Here is a 20,739-nt window from a genome sequence, read left to right on the forward strand (position 1 = left end):
TCCACACATTTGTTTGCTGTAAAAAAAAAATATTCATAAAGTTTGGATTGTTCTCCACCTACCCCTGATTCAGAATATATCATTTTCATAGTCATGGCCTGCTTGGGTAAATAACTATTGACGAGAGAAATCCGAATATCCACCAAATATCCAGTATGAAACTCATTTTACCTTGGTCGGCTGTGGCACCTTTGGTACTGGGCCAATGCCAACACAGGGGCAGTAAACAAAGTTCCCCCTGTCGGTCGGTGCCCACGGCTGGACTGACAGTAATTGTAACACAGATTTGTGGTGGATTACGCAGCAGAACCCCAGCTGTGCTGTGTCGTTTAGTGTGCACACTGTGTCGCGCTCAGCACGCAAATTATTTTTCTATTGCCTTTTTAGTGCATGACAACGAGCAGCAGCCTTGTAAGATAAATCTCCAGTAGCCTAATTGGATAGAATGATACACGGCGAAGAGAAGGAAAAGAGAGAGGCCCCGTTTAACATTCCCAATAATATGTTTTCATGGCCTATTTGGGCTATTCATTCCATGCCAAAGCTGTTGTCATTGGTTTCCATCATCAAATAATAATTTACCAATACATTTCAAGGAGAAGCCAAAATGTTGCCCACAAGTCACTGAGGCTTTGCACCCGGTGTTATCATTTAGTTAAGCTTTTCTTTCTTTCTGCCACTGCTACTTGTCGTCTGCCCAAAGTATCTTGTCTAGCTAGCTGTGGTAGTAACGTAGAGACCACCCGGCTATAAATAATATGACAGGTTCTCCGAGCTCCATGTGCTGTTGGATTGGTTTACGGGTCGGCTCAGCCCCAGTCACCTTGTTATCCGCTTTGTACGAGGGCGGATATAATCCCTCCCTGTTTCGTGCACTACTTTTAACCAGAGCCCTATCAGCCCTGGTCAAAAGTAGTGCACTATTTAGGGAATAGGGTGCCATTTGGGATGTTGCCCTACTGCCATTACTCGGCCCCGCCCACGCTCAACCACGGAGGGGAACAAACGGGCCACCGCAGATAACGGCTGGAGCCACTTGTCACGGGTGGCGGGCTCCTCGGGACCTACCGGAGCTAACCCCTCCATTTTATTTCTCCATGTTATGACCTTCCAGTTGTCAGGGAGGATAACCACTCTGATGCTCATCACGGGACAGTAACGGATAGGCAAAGGATTGCGAGGACGCTCTCCGTTGAATTGGTTAGACTAGATGTTTTTTCAGGTGCGTGGTTGAACTATCATTTGAAGGTGTGTGTGTGTGTGTGTGTGTGAGAGAGAGAGAGAGAGAGAGAAGTAGATAGTGTGTGTGTGTGTGAGAGAGAGAGAGAGAGAGAGAGAGAGAGAGAGAGAAGTAGATAGTGTGTGTCAACTGTGTTGCTGGCTGAAGTGCTGTATAATTCTATTCAGTCAATTATGTGTAGTGCATTTGAACAGAGTTTGCACTTATCCAAAGTGCACTTCCCTGGAGTTGACTGCAATGTAATTACATGGGGTTGTCATGTGTCCGTGGGTTCAAATGACGTTGAGGTGTGTTGAGGTACAGTACTAGCCAGAGAGCTCATTAGGTTTCAGGGACTTAACTCCATGTGGTTGATGAACTGTGAGGAGAGATGTGTTTAAAGGTGTGTGTGTGGTTGGTGAACTGTGAGGAGAGATGTGTTTAAAGGTGTATGTGTGGTTGGTGAACTGTGAGGAGAGATGTGTTTAAAGGTGTATGTGTGGTTGATGAACTGTGAGGAGAGATGTGTTTAAAGGTGTATGTGTGGTTGGTGAACTGTGAGGAGAGATGTGTTTAAAGGTGTATGTGTGGTTGGTGAACTGTGAGGAGAGATGTGTTTAAAGGTGTATGTGTGGTTGGTGAACTGTGAGGAGAGATGTGTTTAAAGGTGTATGTGTGGTTGGTGAACTGTGAGGAGAGATGTGTTTAAAGGTGTATGTGTGGTTGGTGAACTGTGAGGAGATGTGTTTAAAGGTGTATGTGTGGTTGGTGAACTGTGAGGAGATGTGTTTAAAGGTGTATGTGTGGTTGGTAAACTGTGAGGAGATGTGTTTAAAGGTGTATGTGTGGTTGGTGAACTGTGAGGAGATGTGTTTAAAGGTGTGTGTGGTTGGTGAACTGTGAGGAGAGATGTGTTTAAAGGTGTATGTGTGGTTGGTGAACTGTGAGGAGAGATGTGTTTAAAGGTGTATGTGTGGTTGGTGAACTGTGAGGAGAGATGTGTTTAAAGGTGTATGTGTGGTTGGTGAACTGTGAGGAGAGATGTGTTTAAAGGTGTGTGTTCCAGTGGCTGTTCTCATTCTGGAACACTGGAACTTTCCATCACCTCCGTGCAGCTGAAGTTGTGTTGGAATGTCAGAGTGATAAAGTAGTAATGAGCTTCTTCAGGGAGACTATTTTTAACTCCTCAATAAACATGTGGGAATCAAAAGAAACCCTCAGTTGTTGCGTCTCTAATAATAATCATTTTGGGGGTGTTTATATTTGTCCTGTCACTTTCACAAGTAGTGTAATGGAAACGTGTTTTCTTGCATATCACAACTCCCTCGGAGACACCCGCTGAGAGTGGGATCACAGCCATGGCTCATATCACCACTCCCTCGGAGACACCCGCTGAGAGTGGGATCACAGCCGTGGCTCATATCACAACTCCCTCGGAGACACCCGCTGAGAGTGGGATCACAGCCATGGCTCATATCACAACTCCCTCGGAGACACCCGCTGAGAGTGGGATCACAGCCGTGGCTCATATCACAACTCCCTCGGAGACACCCGCTGAGAGTGGGATCACAGCCATGGCTCATATCACAACTCCCTCGGAGACACCCGCTGAGAGTGGGATCACAGCCATGGCTCATATCACAACTCCCTCGGAGACACCCGCTGAGAGTGGGATCACAGCCATGGCTCATATCACAACTCCCTCGGAGACACCCGCTGAGAGTGGGATCACAGCCATGGCTCATATCACAACTCCCTCGGAGACACCCCCTGAGAGTTGGATCACAGCCATGGCTCATATCACAACTCCCTCGGAGACACCCGCTGAGAGTGGGAACACAGCCATGGCTCATATCACAACTCCCTCGGAGACACCCGCTGAGAGTGGGATCACAGCCATGGCTCATATCACAACTCCCTCGGAGACACCCGCTGAGAGTGGGATCACAGCCATGGCTCATATCACAACTCCCTCGGAGACACCCGCTGAGAGTGGGATCACAGCCGTGGCTCATATCACAACTCCCTCGGAGACACCCGCTGAGAGTGGGATCACAGCCGTGGCTCATATCACAACTCCCTCGGAGACACCCGCTGAGAGTGGGATCACAGCCGTGGCTCATATCACAACTCCCTCGGAGACACCCGCTGAGAGTGGGATCACAGCCGTGGCTCATATCACAACTCCCTCGGAGACACCCGCTGAGAGTGGGATCACAGCCGTGGCTCATATCACAACTCCCTCGGAGACACCCGCTGAGAGTGGGATCACAGCCGTGGCTCATATCACAACTCCCTCGGAGACACCCGCTGAGAGTGGGATCACAGCCGTGGCTCATATCACAACTCCCTCGGAGACACCCGCTGAGAGTGGGATCACAGCCGTGGCTCATATCACAACTCCCTCGGAGACACCCGCTGAGAGTGGGATCACAGCCGTGGCTCATATCACAACTCCCTCGGAGACACCCGCTGAGAGTTGGATCACAGCCGTGGCTCATATCACAACTCCCTCGGAGACACCCGCTGAGAGTGGGATCACAGCCGTGGCTCATATCACAACTCCCTCGGAGACACCCGCTGAGAGTGGGATCACAGCCGTGGCTCATATCACAACTCCCTCGGAGACACCCGCTGAGAGTTGGATCACAGCCATGGCTCATATCACAACTCCCTCGGAGACACCCGCTGAGAGTTGGATCACAGCCATGGCTCATATCACAACTCCCTCGGAGACACCCGCTGAGAGTGGGATCACAGCCATGGCTCATATCACAACTCCCTCGGAGACACCCGCTGAGAGTGGGATCACAGCCATGGCTCATATCACAACTCCCTCGGAGACACCCGCTGAGAGTGGGATCACAGCCGTGGCTCATATCACAACTCCCTCGGAGACACCCGCTGAGAGTGGGATCACAGCCGTGGCTCATATCACAACTCCCTCGGAGACACCCGCTGAGAGTGAGCTGTGGTCTGTATAGGTCTGTATCTCCAGGTTAGACTGAGCTGTGTCCTGTCTAGGTCTGTATCTCCAGGTTAGACTGAGCTGTGGTCTGTCTAGGTCTGTATCTCCAGGTTAGACTGAGCTGTGTCCTGTCTAGGTCTGTATCCCCAGGTTAGACTGAGCTGTGGTCTGTGTAGGTCTGTATCTCCAGGTTAGACTGAGCTGTGGTCTGTCTAGGTCTGTATCTCCAGTTAGACTGAGCTGTGTCCTGTCTAGGTCTGTATCTCCAGGTTAGACTGAGCTGTGGTCTGTCTAGGTCTGTATCTCCAGGTTAGACTGAGCTGTGGTGTGTATCTCCAGGCTAGACTGAGCTGTGGTCTGTATCTCCAGGCTAGACTGAGCTGTGGTCTGTATCTCCGGGCTAGACTGAGCTGTGGTCTGTATCTCCAGGCTAGACTGAGCTGTGGTGTGTATCTCCAGGCTAGACTGAGCTGTGGTGAGTCTCTGTTTCCAGCCAGATCAGCCAGTCAGTGAGAGAGAGACCAGGGGATTCCTTTCCTTCTCCTGGTTGATCCGGCCTGTCCGGTGCTGCAGACAGATTGAGCCGTGGATCCTGGTCAGATGAAGCAGGCTGTCTGGGGAAGCGCTGCTTGTATTGACAGATGGCTTATTGTCCCGCGGCTTCAGTCCCCTTCTGCATCCCACTCCTCAGGCTGGAAGCCCTAACACTGCTGTTAATGTTATACACGGGTCCTTCCCACTGCGGGGTGGGAGGTGATGGGTGTGTGACGTCTGTGTCAGTCAGTGGAGGCTGCTGAGGGGAGGACGGCTCATATTAATGGCTGGAACTGAGTAAATGTAATGGTATCATGGTTCATGTCCATTCACTCCATTCCAGACATTATTATGAGCCATCCTCCCCTCTGTAGCCAACTGGTGTCTGTGTGTGTCTGTGTGTGTGTGTGTCTGTGTGTGTCTGTGTGTGTGTGTGTGTGTGTGTGTGTGTGTGTGTGTGTGTGTGTGTGTGTGTGTGTGTGTGTGTGTGTGTGTGAACGAGTTTAACTACACTAGAAGTCCCCAAAATAATTCTAAATGAACAAAAAGTTGACCAACTGGGGACATTTTGTTGGTCCCCACATTTTGGACAATCCGCTCGGCTATGCATCACAGTTTAGCAGTCTTGTGAAGGTATCACCCAGTATAGATATCCCCCGTTGCTAGGGCTGCTCACAAGTCAAATGCTATTTCTAAGGGGTTTAGGGTTAAAGTTAGAATTAGGGTTAGGTTTAGGTTTAGTGTTAGGAGCTAGGGTTAGTTTTCAGGTAAGGGTTAGGTTTAGGGGTTAGGGAAAATAGGATTTTTAATGGGACTGAATTGTGTGTCCCCACAAGGTTAGTTGAAATAGACTGTGTGTGTGTGTGTTAGAGCTGGTGACTTAGCCATTAGCCTGCCGCCCACCCACTCTCTCTCCCTCTCACTGGTTTGGAACGGTGGTGTTGTGTTCCTGCTGTGAAAGGCCTTGCCCCCCACCTTGCTGTTCCCCTCTAGTCACTGAAGGCATCATTACAACTCAGTGTGTGTGTGTGTGTGTGTGTGCGTGTGTGTGTGTGTGTGTGTGGTTCTGTGTGTGTGTGTGTGTGTGTGTGTGAGAGAGAGAGAGAGAGTGCATGTGTGTTTCTGCGTCTTTGTTTGTGTGTGTGACGTTTACTTCTGTGTGTCTGCGTTTGTTCATGCCTGTGTGTTTGTGGGCATCATATGCTTCTGTATGTGTGTGTGTGTGTGTGTGTGTGTGTGTGTGTGAAACGTTTGCTTCTGTGTGTGTGTGTGTGTGTGTGTGTGTTTATGTGTGTACACGCCTGCTTGGTGTGTGTGTGTGTATTATTGTTGTGTGTTTGCCTCTGTATGCGTTCTTCTGTATCACGGTGTATCAGAGTGAGAGAGAGGCGAGGGAATTCCATGTCTCTCAGATGGATCCTTTGGCAGCCATTACTCACTATTAGCCAATGCCAAACTCTACGGCGGGGAACTAAGAGAGAATAGACCGATATTTCAGTTGCCATCTGTTGTTAGCATAAAGAGTTCTTTAATGTGCACTTAAAGCAGGAAGTAGAAAGCTCCTGAAAGGCCAGATTTTTTTTAGTTTCAGGGCCCTAATTGCTCATATCTGACGATGGAGTTTAGACTGAACCTTATGTTTTTATATTCTGCTTTTTCTACTAAGCTGCTTATGGGGTTTTATTAGAGTTAAGGTGGTGTTTTATTATGTTAGTGTGTGTGTGTGTGTGTGTGTGTGTGTGTGTGTGTGTGTGTGTGTGTGTGTGTGTGTGTGTGTGTGTGTGTGTGTGTGTGTGTGTGTGTGTCAGGTACAATTTTGCATCACATTAAAGCAGCACGTATCTCCTACAGTGCTTCCTTGATCTTTCTAATCAGCTCCTGTTTTATATATGTCCTGTACACGCTCTATAGGAAACATGTACTTACTAGCACTGTGATGTGTGGTTGTCCCACCGAGCTATCTTAACCATGGGTCCACTAACTGTGAGTCACTCTGGATAAGAGCGTCTGCTAAATTACTAAAATGTGACATGTTCTAGCCTGACCCTGCTACCATCCTGGTAGGTCGTGTTACACACCCCGTCCATGAGATCCAGACTCTCCCCAAGTCAGAGGAGATGGCTGGCTGTAGAAGGCTGACCCTGCTACCATCCTGGTAGGTCGTGTTACACACCCCGTCCATGAGATCCAGACTCTCCCCAAATCAGAGGAGATGGCTGGCTGTAGAAGGCCGGCCCGGTGAGAGTGTGTCTTTGCCATACAAATCAGAGGAGATGTCTTGCTGTAGAAGGCCGGCCCGGTGAGAGTGTGTCTTTGCCATACACTTCAGTTCAGCTTAAGCCCTTTCTCCTCACCGCCGCCTAGCAAGGTCAGTGTGAATAGAGACTCCCACTTCAGGGTGGAAGGAAGCCTCACACTCTATTATAGTAGAACCGGTTTCATAACGATTAAAGATGACCGAGGTGCCGGGCTCTAGCTAGGTTCTGCTCTTAAGAGAGTGGAGGAATGAAGGCTGTTCTAATCTACTGTATGCTAGCATCAGTATTCTACAGTATCCTACAGTATTCTACAGTATCCTACATTATTCTACAGTGTTCTACAGTATCCTACAGTCTTCTACAGTATCCTACAGTCTTCTACAGTATCCTACAGTATCCTACAGCATTCTACAGTATCCTACAGTCTTCTACAGTATCCTACAGTATTCTACAGTATTCTACAGTATCCTACAGTATCCTACAGTATTCTACAGTATCCTACAGTATTCTACAGTATCCTACAATAAAGAGGACTGAGATTCTGAGGCTCTGTTCTGAGTGTGGTAGAAGGACGGCATAATCAACAGCAGGGATGGGCAACTCAAACTCAAGCAAATCAACAGCAAATAACCTTGTGAAGATGCTGGAGGAAACAGGTACAAAAGTATCTATATCCACAGTAAAACGAGTCCTATATCGACATAACCTGAAAGGCCGCTCAGCAAGGAAGAAGCCACTGCTCCAAAACCACCATAAAAAAAGCAAGACTACAGTTTGCAACTGCACATGGGGACAAAGATCGTACTTTTTGGAGAAATGTCCTCTGGTCTGATGAAACAAAAATAGAACTGTTTTGCCATAATGACCATCGTTATGTTTGGAGAAAAAAGGGGAGGCTTGCAAGCCGAAGAACACCATCCCAACCGTGAAGCACGGGGGTGGCAGCATCATGTTGTGGGGGTGCTTTGCTGAGGGAGGGACTGGTGCACTTCACAAAATAGATGTCATCATGAGGTAGGGAAATTATGTGGATATATTGAAGCAACATCTCAAGACACCAGTCAGGAAGTTAAAGCTTGATCGCTAAAGGGTCTTCCAACTGGACAATGACCCCAAGCATACTTCCAAAGTTGTTGCAAAATGGCTTAAGGGCAACAAAGTCAAGGTTTTGGAGTGGCCATCACAAAGCCCTGACCTCAATCATATAGAACATTTGTGGGCAGAACTGAAAAAGCTTGTGTGAGCAAGGAGGCCTACAAACCTGACTCAGTAACACCAACTCTGTCAGGAGGAATGAGCCAAAATTCACCCAACTTATTGTGGGAAGCTTGTGGAAGGCTACTCGAAACGTTTGACCCAAGTTAAACAATTTAAAGGCAATGCTACCAAATACTGATTGAGTGTATGTATAAACCTCTGACCCACTGGGAATGTGATGAAAGAAGTAAAAGCTTAAATAAATCATTCTCTCTACTATTATTCTGACATTTCACATTCTTAAAATGAAGTGGTGATCCTAACTGACCTGAGACAGGGCATTTTTACCAGGACTACATGTCAGGAATTGTGAAAAACTGTGCTAAAATGTATTTGGCTATGGTGTATGTAAACTTCCGACTTCAACTGTATATATATGTACAGTACCAGTCAAAAGTTTGGACACACCTACTCATTTAAGGGGTTTTCTTTATTTTTATTATTTTCTACATTGTATAATAATGGTGAAGACATCAAAACTATGAAATAACACATATGGAATCATGTAGTAACCAAAAAAGGTATTTGAGATTCTTCAAAGTAGCCACCCTTTGCTTTGATGACAGCTTTGCACACTCTTGGCATTCTCTCAACCAGCTTCACCTGGAATGCTTTTCCAACAGTCTTGAAGGGGTTCCCACATATGCTGAGCACTTGTTGGCTGCTTTTCCTTCGGTCCAACTCATCCCAAACCATCTCAATTGGGTTAAAGTCAGGTGATTGTGGAGGCCAGGTCATCTGATGTAGCACTCCATCACTCTCCTTTGTCAAATAGCCCTTACACCCTTCCTGTTGAAAAACAAATGATAGTCCCACTAAGTGAAAACCAGATTGGATGGTGTATCCCGGCAGTGTGCCTTTAATTATCATTAAATCACAGACAGTGTCAGCAGTAAAGCACCCCCACACCATCACACCTCCTCCTCTATGCTTCACGGCGAGAACCACACATTCGAGATCATCCATTCACCTACTCTGCGTCTCACAAAGACACGGTGGTTGGAACTAAAAAATCTAACATTTGGACTCCTCAGACCAAATGTCAGATTTCCACTGGTCTAATGTCCATTGCTCGTGTTTCTTGGCCCAAGCAGGTCTCTTCTTCTTATTGGTGTCCTTTAGTAGTGGTTTCTTTGCAGCAATTCAACCATGAAGTCCTTATTCATGCAGTCTCCTCTGAACAGTTGATGTTGAGATGTGTTTCTTACTTGAACTCTGTGAAGCATTTATTGGGCTGCAATTCCTGAGGCTGGTAACTCTAATGAACTTGTCCTCTGCAACAGAAGTAACTCTGGGTCTTCCTTTCCTGTGGCGGTCCTCATGAGAGCCAGTTTCATCACAGCAGAGGTAACTCTGGGTCTTCCTTTCCTGTGGCGGTTCTCATGAGAGCCAGTTTCATCACAGCAGAGGTAACTCTGGGTCTTCCTTTCCTGTGGCGGTCCTGATGAGAGCCAGTTTCATCACAGCAGAGGTAACTCTGGGTCTTCCTTTCCTGTGGCGGTTCTCATGAGAGCCAGTTTCATCACAGCAGAGGTAACTCTGGGTCTTCCTTTCCTGTGGCGGTCCTGATGAGAGCCAGGTTCATCACAGCGTTTGACATTTTTTGCGACAGCACTTGAAGAAACTTTCTAATACGTTTTGCTTATTCAAATAATCAAACCTCGATGACGAGTTGATTATTTAAATCAGTTGTGTTGTGGGAAAAAACAACAATGTGCACTTCTTGAGGTCCCCAGGACTGAGTTTGGGAAACGCTGTCCTACACTAGTATTCAACTCACCGACCCCAGGCTGTCTGACTCAGAGCAGGGTAAAGACAGGGTGAATTCCCCAGAATTGGAGAGAGAGAACTGGTAAAGAAGCATGTTTGGTAACACAGCTTTTGGGAAGCTCCCCCCCTGTTGTTAAACCTGAGTCAGAGGACCTGGGGATGGGCTCCTGTTACACAAGAGGCCTGATTTATTCTGGAGCTGGGAACAAGCTTTTAGACACAGGTGCTGCTCTTTTGAGTGTGTCTCAAAAATACAGAGAGACAGACAGATGGATAGATAGAATGACAAGCGAGAGAGAGACAGAGAGACAGACAGACAGATAGATAGATAGAACGACAAGAGAGAGAGATAGATAGATTGAACGACAAGAGAGATAGATAGATAGATAGAACGACAAGAGAGAGAGAGACAGATACATAGATAGATAGAACGACAAGAGAGAGACACATAGATAGAGAAGAGAGAGAGACATTGTTAAAACACTGTATATATATATAATATGACATTTGTAATGTCCTTATTGTTTTGAAACTTCTGTATGTGTAATGTTTACTGTTAATTTATATTGTTTCTTTCACTTTATATATTATCTACCTCACTTGCTTTGGCAATGTTAACACATGTTTCCCATGCCAATAAAGCCCTTGAATTGAATTGACAGAGTATTTGTGAGTGTCTTGAACCCTGTGGGTAACAAAAGTGCAGAAGGGGCAGTGGGTTATCATGATGATGCAGAAAGAGAGCTGTGTCAAAGGGAGAGATGGGGAGAGAGAGAAACAATGAGAGAAACAGAGAAGGAAAGAGGTAGAGAGAGAAACAATGAGAGAAACAGAAAGAAAGAGGTAGAGAGAGAAACAATGAGAGAAACAAGGAAAGAGGTAGAGAGAGAAACAGAGAAAGAGGTAGAGAGAGAAACAATGAGAGAAACAGAGAAAGAGGTAGAGAGAGAGACAATGAGAGAAACAAGGAAAGAGGTAGAGAGAGAAACAGAGAAAGAGGTAGAGAGAAGCAATGAGAGAAACAGAGAAAGAGGTAGAGAGAGAGACAATGAGAGAAACAGATAAAGAGGTAGAGAGAAACAATGAGAGAAACAGAGAAAGAGGTAGAGAGAGAAACAATGAGAGAAACAGAGAAAGAGGTAGAGAGAGAGACAATGAGAGAAACAAGGAAAGAGGTAGAGAGAGAAACAGAGAACGAGGTAGAGAGAAACAATGAGAGAAACAGAGAAAGAGGTAGAGAGAGAAACAATGAGAGAAACAGAGAAAGAGGTAGAGAGAAACAATGAGAGAAACAGAGAAAGAGGTAGAGAGAGAGAGTAGTTGGTCTGAGTCAGTCTGTCTCTCTGTCTCTGGGCTAGAACCAGTGACTGAATGACGCACATCCTTTTCAAACTTCTCTCCTCAATGAACTGGTAGGCCCTCTAAAGGGAAGCTGTTATTGAGTCATCTGGGGTTGAAAGACTTCGAGAGCTGGCGACATTTTCAATTGAAACCAATTGAAGGGAAATTATTTTAGGAAGGGGAGAACATAGCTATCACAGGCGGCCACAGAGAGAGAGGACAGTAATAACTTGATTTCTATGGACTACTTACTCAGTCTGCTCTACTGCTAGCCAAGGAGTGGCATGATGGCACAATCAGACTGGTACACAGGCTACCATACTGCTACAATAGACCAATACCTTTTAATTAGATGGTACAGTATCTACTCTCCCTCAGACAGGTCTCAACCCTTTTAATAAGATGGTATCTAATCTCCCTTAGACAGGTCTCAACCCTTTTAATAAGATGGTATCTACTCTCCCTCAGACAGGTCTCAACCCTTTTAATAAGATGGTATCTAATCTCCCTTAGACAGGTCTCAACCCTTTTAATAAGATGGTATCTACTCTCCCTTAGACAGGTCTCAACCCTTTTAATAAGATGGTATCTACTCTCCCTTAGACAGGTCTCAACCCTTTTAATAAGATGGTATCTACTCTCCCTCAGACAGGTCTCAACCCTAACCCTTTTAATAAGATGGTATCTACTCTCCCTCAGACAAGTCTCAACCCTAACCCTTTTAATAAGATGGTATCTACTCTCCCTCAGACAGGTCTCAACCCTTTTAATAAGATGGTATCTACTCTCCCTCAGACAGGTCTCAACCCTTTTAATAAGATGGTATCTACTCTCCCTTATACAGGTCTCAGTCCTAACCCTTTTAATAAGATGGTATCTACTCTCCCTTAGACAGGTCTCAACCCTTTTAATAAGATGGTATCTACTCTCCCTCAGACAGGTCTCAACCCTTTTAATAAGATGGTATCTACTCTCCCTTAGACAGGTCTCAACCCTTTTAATAAGATGGTATCTACTCTCCCTCAGACAGGTCTCAACCCTTTTAATAAGATGGTATCTACTCTCCCTTAGACAGGTCTCAACCCTAACCCTTTTAATAGGATGGTATCTACTCTCCCTCAGACAGGTCTCAACCCTAACCCTTTTAATAAGATGGTATCTACTCTCCCTCAGACAGGTCTCAGCCCTAACCATTTTAATAAGATGGTATCTACTCTCCCTTAGACAGGTCTCAACCCTTTTAATAAGATGGTATCTACTCTCCCTCAGACAGGTCTCAACCCTTTTAATAAGATGGTATCTACTCTCCCTTAGACAGGTCTCAACCCTAACCCTTTTAATAAGATGGTATCTACTCTCCCTTAGACAGGTCTCAACCCTTTTAAAAGATGGTATCTACTCTCCCTTAGACAGGTCTCAACCCTAACCCTTTTAATAAGATGGTATCTACTCTCCCTTAGACAGGTCTCAACCCTTTTAAAAGATGGTATCTACTCTCCCTTAGACAGGTCTCAACCCATACACTTTTAATAAGATGGTATCTACTCTCCCTCAGACAGGTCTCAACCCTTTTAATAAGATGGTATCTACTCTCCCTCAGACAGGTCTCAACCCTTTTAATAAGATGGTATCTACTCTCCCTCAGACAGGTCTCAACCCTAACCCTTTTAATAAGATGGTATCTACTCTCCCTTAGACAGGTCTCAACCCTTTTAATAAGATGGTATCTACTCTCCCTTAGACAGGTCTCAACCCTTTTAATAAGATGGTATCTACTCTCCCTTAGACAGGTCTCAACCCATACCCTTTTAATAAGATGGTATCTACTCTCTCTTATACAGGTCTCAGTCCTAACCCTTTTAATAAGATGGTATCTACTCTCCCTTAGACAGGTCCCAACCCTTTTAATAAGATGGTATCTACTCTCCCTTAGACAGGTCTCAACCCTTTTAATAAGATGGTATCTACTCTCCCTCAGACAGGTCTCAACCCTAACCCTTTTAATAAGATGGTATCTACTCTCCCTTAGACAGGTCTCAACCCTAACCCTTTTAATAAGATGGTATCTACTCTCCCTTAGACAGGTCTCAACCCTTTTAATAAGATGGTATCTACTCTCCCTCAGACAGGTCTCAACCCTTTTAATAAGATGGTATCTACTCTCCCTTAGACAGGTCTCAACCCTAACCCTTTTAATAAGATGGTATCTACTCTTCCTTAGACAGGTCTCAGCCCTTTTAATAAGATGGTATCTACTCTCCCTCAGACAGGTCTCAACCCTTTTAATAAGATGGTATCTACTCTCCCTCAGACAGGTCTCAACCCTTTTAATAAGATGGTATCTACTCTCCCTTAGACAGGTCTCAACCCTTTTAATAAGATGGTATCTACTCTCCCTCAGACAGGTCTCAACCCTAACCCTTTTAATAAGATGGTATCTACTCTCCCTCAGACAGGTCTCAACCCTTTTAATAAGATGGTATCTACTCTCCCTCAGACAGGTCTCAACCCTTTTAATAAGATGGTATCTACTCTCCCTTAGACAGGTCTCAACCCTTTTAATAAGATGGTATCTACTCTCCCTTAGACAGGTCTCAACCCTAACCCTTTTAATAAGATGGTATCTACTCTCCCTTAGACAGGTCTCAACCCTTTTAATAAGATGGTATCTACTCTCCCTTAGACAGGTCTCAACCCTTTTAATAAGATGGTATCTACTCTCCCTCAGACAGGTCTCAACCCATACCCTTTTAATAAGATGGTATCTACTCTCCCTTAGACAGGTCTCAACCCTAACCCTTTTAATAAGATGGTATCTACTCTCCCTCAGACAAGTCTCAGCCCTAACCATTTTAATAAGATGGTATCTACTCTCCCTTAGACTGGTCTCAACCCTTTTAATAAGATGGTATCTACTCTCCCTCAGACAGGTCTCAACCCTTTTAATAAGATGGTATCTACTCTCCCTTAGACAGGTCTCAGCCCTTTTAATAAGATGGTATCTACTCTCCCTTAGACAGGTCTCAACCCTAACCCTTTTAATAAGATAGTATCTACTCTCCCTTAGACAGGTCTCAACCCTAACCCTTTTAATAAGATGGTATCTACTCTCCCTTAGACAGGTCTCAATCCTAACCCTTTTAATAAGATGGTATCTACTCTCCCTTAGACAGGTCTCAACCCTTTTAATAAGATGGTATCTACTCTCCCTCAGACAGGTCTCAACCCTTTTAATAAGATGGTATCTACTCTCCCTTAGACAGGTCTCAACCCTAACCCTTTTAATAAGATGGTATCTACTCTTCCTTAGACAGGTCTCAGCCCTTTTAATAAGATGGTATCTACTCTCCCTCAGACAGGTCTCAACCATTTTAATAAGATGGTATCTACTCTCCCTCAAACAGGTCTCAACCCTTTTAATAAGATGGTATCTACTCTCCCTTAGACAGGTCTCAACCCTTTTAATAAGATGGTATCTACTCTCCCTCAGACAGGTCTCAACCCTAACCCTTTTAATAAGATGGTATCTACTCTCTCTTAGACAGGTCTCAACCCTTTTAATAAGATGGTATCTACTCTCCCTCAGACAGGTCTCAACCCTTTTAATAAGATGGTATCTACTCTCCCTTAGACAGGTCTCAACCCTTTTAATAAGATGGTATCTACTCTCCCTTAGACAGGTCTCAACCCTAACCCTTTTAATAAGATGGTATCTACTCTCCCTTAGACAGGTCTCAACCCTTTTAATAAGATGGTATCTACTCTCCCTTAGACAGGTCTCAACCCTTTTAATAAGATGGTATCTACTCTCCCTCAGACAGGTCTCAACCCATACCCTTTTAATAAGATGGTATCTACTCTCCCTTAGACAGGTCTCAACCCTAACCCTTTTAATAAGATGGTATCTACTCTCCCTCAGACAGGTCTCAGCCCTAACCATTTTAATAAGATGGTATCTACTCTCCCTTAGACAGGTCTCAACCCTTTTAATAAGATGGTATCTACTCTCCCTTAGACAGGTCTCAACCCTAACCATTTTAATAAGATGGTATCTACTCTCCCTTAGACAGGTCTCAACCCTTTTAAAAGATGGTATCTACTCTCCCTTAGACAGGTCTCAACCCTAACCCTTTTAATAAGATGGTATCTACTCTCCCTTAGACAGGTCTCAACCCTTTTAATAAGATGGTATCTACTCTCCCTTAGACAGGTCTCAACCCTTTTAATAAGATGGTATCTACTCTCCCTTAGACAGGTCTCAACCCTTTTAATAAGATGGTATCTACTCTCCCTCAGACAGGTCTCAACCCTTTAAATAAGATGGTATCTACTCTCCCTTAGACAGGTCTCAGCCCTAACCATTTTAATAAGATGGTATCTACTCTCCCTTAGACAGGTCTCAACCCTTTTAATAAGATGGTATCTACTCTCCCTTAGACAGGTCTCAACCCTAACCATTTTAATAAGATGGTATCTACTCTCCCTTAGACAGGTCTCAACCCTTTTAAAAGATGGTATCTACTCTCCCTTAGACAGGTCTCAACCCTAACCCTTTTAATAAGATGGTATCTACTCTCCCTTAGACAGGTCTCAACCCTAACCCTTTTAATAAGATGGTATCTACTCTCCCTTAGACAGGTCTCAACCCTTTTAAAAGATGGTATCTACTCTCCCTTAGACAGGTCTCAACCCTAACCCTTTTAATAAGATGGTATCTACTCTCACTCAGACAGGTCTCTGGAGACTAAATGTCCTCAGTGGTCACTGAATCTGAGTGAATAAGAAGTCCTTTAGTGACCTTTGTTCTGTTTTCCACATGACTGTTTAGTAGTAGAGTTGTCAGAGGTGATGTCATACTGTTTAGTAGCAGAGTTGTCAGAGGTGATGTCATACTGTTTAGTAGTAGAGTTGTCAGAGGTGATGTCATACTGTTTAGTAGTAGAGTTGTCAGAGGTGATGTCATACTGTTTAGTAGTACAGTTGTCAGAGGTGATGTCATACTGTTTAGTAGCAGAGTTGTCAGAGGTGATGTCATACTGTTTAGTAGTACATTTGTCAGAGGTGATGTCATACTGTTTAGTAGTAGAGTTGTCAGAGGTGATGTCATACTGTTTAGTAGTAGAGTTGTCAGAGGTGATGTCATACTGTTTAGTAGTAGAGTTGTCAGAGGTGATGTCATACTGTTTAGTAGTAGAGTTGTCAGAGGTGATGTCATACTGTTTAGTAGTAGAGTTGTCAGAGGTGATGTCATACTGTTTAGTAGTAGAGTTGTCAGAGGTGATGTCAGACTGTTTAGTAGTAGAGTTGTCAGAGGTGATGTCATACTGTTTAGTAGTACAGTTGTCAGAGGTGATGTCATACTGTTTAGTAGCAGAGTTGTCAGAGGTGATGTCAGACTGTTTAGTAGCAGAGTTGTCAGAGGTGATGTACTACTGTTTAGTAGTAGAGTTGTCAGAGGTGATGTCATACTGTTTAGTAGTAGAGTTGTCAGAGGTGATGTACTACTGTTTAGTAGTAGAGTTGTCAGAGGTGATGTCATACTGTTTAGTAGTAGAGTTGTCAGAGGTGATGTCATACTGTTTAGTAGTAGAGTTGTCAGAGGTGATGTCATACTGTTTAGTAGTATAGTTGTCAGAGGTGATGTCATACTGTTTAGTAGCAGAGTTGTCAGAGGTGATGTCAGACTGTTTAGTAGCAGAGTTGTCAGAGGTGATGTACTACTGTTTAGTAGTAGAGTTGTCAGAGGTGATGTCATACTGTTTAGTAGTAGAGTTGTCAGAGGTGATGTCATACTGTTTAGTAGTATAGTTGTCAGAGGTGATGTCATACTGTTTAGTAATAGAGTTGTCAGAGGTGATGTCATACTGTTTAGTAGTAGAGTTGTCAGAGGTGATGTACTACTGTTTAGTAGTACAGTTGTCAGAGGTGATGTCATACTGTTTAGTAGTAGAGTTGTCAGAGGTGATGTACTACTGTTTAGTAGTAGAGTTGTCAGAGGTGATGTCATACTGTTTAGTAGTAGAGTTGTCAGAGGTGATGTCATACTGTTTAGTAGTAGAGTTGTCAGAGGTGATGTCATACTGTTTAGTAGTATAGTTGTCAGAGGTGATGTCATACTGTTTAGTAGTATAGTTGTCAGAGGTGATGTCATACTGTTTAGTAGTATAGTTGTCAGAGGTAATGTCATACTGTTTAGTAGTATAGTTGTCAGAGGTGATGTCATACTGTTTAGTAGTAGAGTTGTCAGAGGTGATGTCATACTGTTTAGTAGTACAGTTGTCAGAGGTGATGTCATACTGTTTAGTAGCAGAGTTGTCAGAGGTGATGTCATACTGTTTAGTAGTACAGTTGTCAGAGGTGATGTCATACTGTTTAGTAGCAGAGTTGTCAGAGGTGATGTCATACTGTTTAGTAGTAGAGTTGTCAGAGGTGATGTCATTCTGTTTAGTAGTAGATATGTCAGAGGTGATGCCATACTGTTTAGTAGCAGAGTTGTCAGAGGTGATGTCATACTGTTTAGTAGCAGAGTTGTCAGAGGTGATGTCATACTGTTTAGTAGCAGAGTTGTCAGAGGTGATGTCATACTGTTTAGTAGTAGAGTTGTCAGAGGTGATATCATACTGTTTAGTAGTAGAGATGTCAGTGTTGATGCAGCGCGGCCACAGACAGAGACACACGGAGGGGACAGATAGACTCAATAGATTTGAATCAGCTGTCCTCACTCTTAATTTGATTGCATCTGGTATTGATCTCAGTCGGGACAAAGCCAAGTTCACTGTGATTTTAAGGGGATTGTTACTGGACTGGGCTGTTGTTACTAGACTGGGCTGTTGTTACTGGACTGGGCTGTTGTTACTGGACTGGGCTGTTGTTACTGGACTGGGCTGTTGTTACTGGACCGGGCTGTTGTTACTGGACTGGGCTGTTGTTACTGGACTGGGCTGTTGTTACTGGACTGGGCTGTTGTTACTGGACTGGGCTGTTGTTACTGGACCGGGCTGTTGTTACTGGACTGGGCTGTTGTTACTGGACTGGGCTCTGAGATGCTGGTGGGAGGTGACTGGGCTCTGAGATGCTGGTGGGAGGTGGCTTGGTTCTGAGATCCTGGTGGGAGATGGCTTGGCTCTGAGATGCTGGTGGGAGGTGGCTTGGCTCTGAGATGCTGGTGGGAGGTGGCTTGGCTCTGAGATGCTTGTGGGAGGTGGCTGGGCTCTGAGATGCTGGAGGGAGGTGGCTTGGCTCTGAGATGCTTGTGGGAGGTGGCTGGGCTCTGAGATGCTGGTGGGAGGTGGCTTGGCTCTGAGATGCTGGAGGGGAGGTGGCTTGGCTCTGAGATGCTGGTGGGAGGTGGCTTGGCTCTGAGATGCTTGTGGGAGGTGGCTGGGCTCTGAGATGCTGGTGGGAGGTGGCTTGGCTCTGAGATGCTGGTGGGAGATGGCTTGGCTCTGAGATGCTGGTGGGAGGTGGCTTGGCTCTGAGATGCTGGTGTGCTGTGGCTTGGCTCTGAGGAGGAGGTAGAGCTTGGTGTGTGTGTGCTTGCCTACCTTTCTGTGAAGTCAACCGGGCCTCCGAGGTCTGTAGGAGTGAACAGGGCCCTCCGAGGTCTGTAGGAGTGAACAGGGCCCTCCGAGGTCTGTAGGAGTGAACCGGGCCCTCCGAGGTCTGTAGGAGTGGACAGGGCCCTCCGAGGTCTGTAGGCTCTCCTGTGTGAGAGAGGCATGGTTCCTGTGGAGGCTCTCCTGTGTGAGAGAGGCATGGTTCCTGAGGAGGCTCTCCTGTGTGAGAGAGGCATGGTTCCTGAGGAGGCTCTCCTGTGTGAGAGAGGCATGGTTCCTGAGGAGGCTCTCCTGTGTGAGAGAGGCATGGTTCCTGAGGAGGCTCTCCTGTGTGAGAGAGGCATGGTTCCTGAGGAGGCTCTCCTGTGTGAGAGAGGCATGGTTCCTGAGGAGGCTCTCCTGTGTGAGAGAGGCATGGTTCCTGAGGAGGCTCTCCTGTGTGAGAGAGGCATGGTTCCTGAGGAGGCTCTCCTGTGTGAGAGAGGCATGGTTCCTGAGGAGGCTCTCCTGTGTGAGAGAGGCATGGTTCCTGAGGAGGCTCTCCTGTGTGAGAGAGGCATGGTTCCTGAGGAGGCTCTCCTGTGTGAGAGAGGCATGGTTCCTGAGGAGGCTCTCCTGTGTGAGAGAGGCATGGTTCCTGAGGAGGCTCTCCTGTGTGAGAGAGGCATGGTTCCTGAGGAGGCTCTCCTGTGTGAGAGAGGCATGGTTCCTGAGGAGGCTCTCCTGTGTGAGAGAGGCATGGTTCCTGAGGAGGCTCTCCTGTGTGAGAGAGGCATGGTTCCTGAGGACACTCTCCTGTGTGAGAGAGGCATGGTTCCTGAGGAGGCTCTCCTGTGTAAGAGAGGCATGGTTCCTGAGGAGGCTCCCTGTGTGAGAGAGGCATGGTTCCTGAGGAGGCTCTCCTGTGTGAGAGAGGCATGGTTCCTGAGGAGGCTCTCCTGTGTGAGAGAGGCATGGTTCCTGAGGAGGCTCTCCTGTGACAGGGAAGTGTGAGGGTTACAGGGAGGTTGTGTCATGGAAAAGGAAAAGGCTTTTTAGTGGAGTGATATGAGGGGAAAGACATGGCTGCAGTCTGCACTCTCTCTCTCTGCAGCTGTAACCTAATGGACTTCTCTGTGTACACACACACACACACACACACACACACACACCACACACCACACAACACACACACACACACACACACACACACACACACACACACACACACACACACACACACACACACACACACACCACACACCACACACCACACAACACACACACACACAAACCTGGAAGAGGTAACCAGAAAGGGTAGGGAGACCAGAATAACTCTAAAGTAGATCTCTTTATTAGCCTTTCAGTTCTGTGCAGCTTTTAGTTTAAAGATTCATGTGTTCAAGGCACATGTGTTCAACTCAAGGTCTGCAGGCCGGATCTGGTCTTTGAGCCCATTCAATTCAGCCCACAAGTAAAACATTTTGTTGTTGTTGAAAAAAATGATATCAATCAACATCTATCATCTCTTCACTCTGTCCAGCTTGATAACAGTCATCTATAGTCTCTTCACTCTGTCCAGCTTGATAACAGTCATCTATAGTCTCTTCCCTCTGTCCAGCTTGATAACAGTCATCTATAGTCTCTTCATTCTGTCCAGCTTGATAACAGTCATCTATAGTCTCTTCACTCTGTCCAGCTTGTTAACAGTCATCTATAGTCTCTTCACTCTGTCCAGCTTGATAACAGTCATCTATAGTCTCTTCACTCTGTCCAGCTTGATAACAGTCATCTATAGTCTCTTCACTCTGTCCAGCTTGATAACAGTCATCTATAGTCTCTACACTCTGTCCAGCT

The 20,739-nt window shown here is 45.6% G+C and overlaps 1 protein-coding gene across 9 annotated transcripts in view; it reads left to right on the forward strand.

The window, feature by feature from the left end:
• Nucleotides 1–20,739, forward strand: part of LOC110519331 (dystrophin-like) — a 369,908-nt gene that overhangs the window by 29,051 nt on the left and 320,118 nt on the right. The window contains exon 1 of one of the 9 annotated variants that reach the window (XM_036982102.1): nucleotides 1,095–1,222. The exons of the other annotated variants lie outside the window; for them this stretch is intronic. The gene's annotated coding sequence lies outside the window, so the exon portion shown is untranslated. Of the gene's footprint in view, nucleotides 1–1,094; nucleotides 1,223–20,739 lie in introns of those variants that run through there. 9 annotated transcript variants of the gene reach the window in all.

This window comes from Oncorhynchus mykiss, chromosome 7, assembly GCF_013265735.2.
Source record: "Oncorhynchus mykiss isolate Arlee chromosome 7, USDA_OmykA_1.1, whole genome shotgun sequence".
NCBI lineage: Eukaryota > Metazoa > Chordata > Actinopteri > Salmoniformes > Salmonidae > Oncorhynchus > Oncorhynchus mykiss.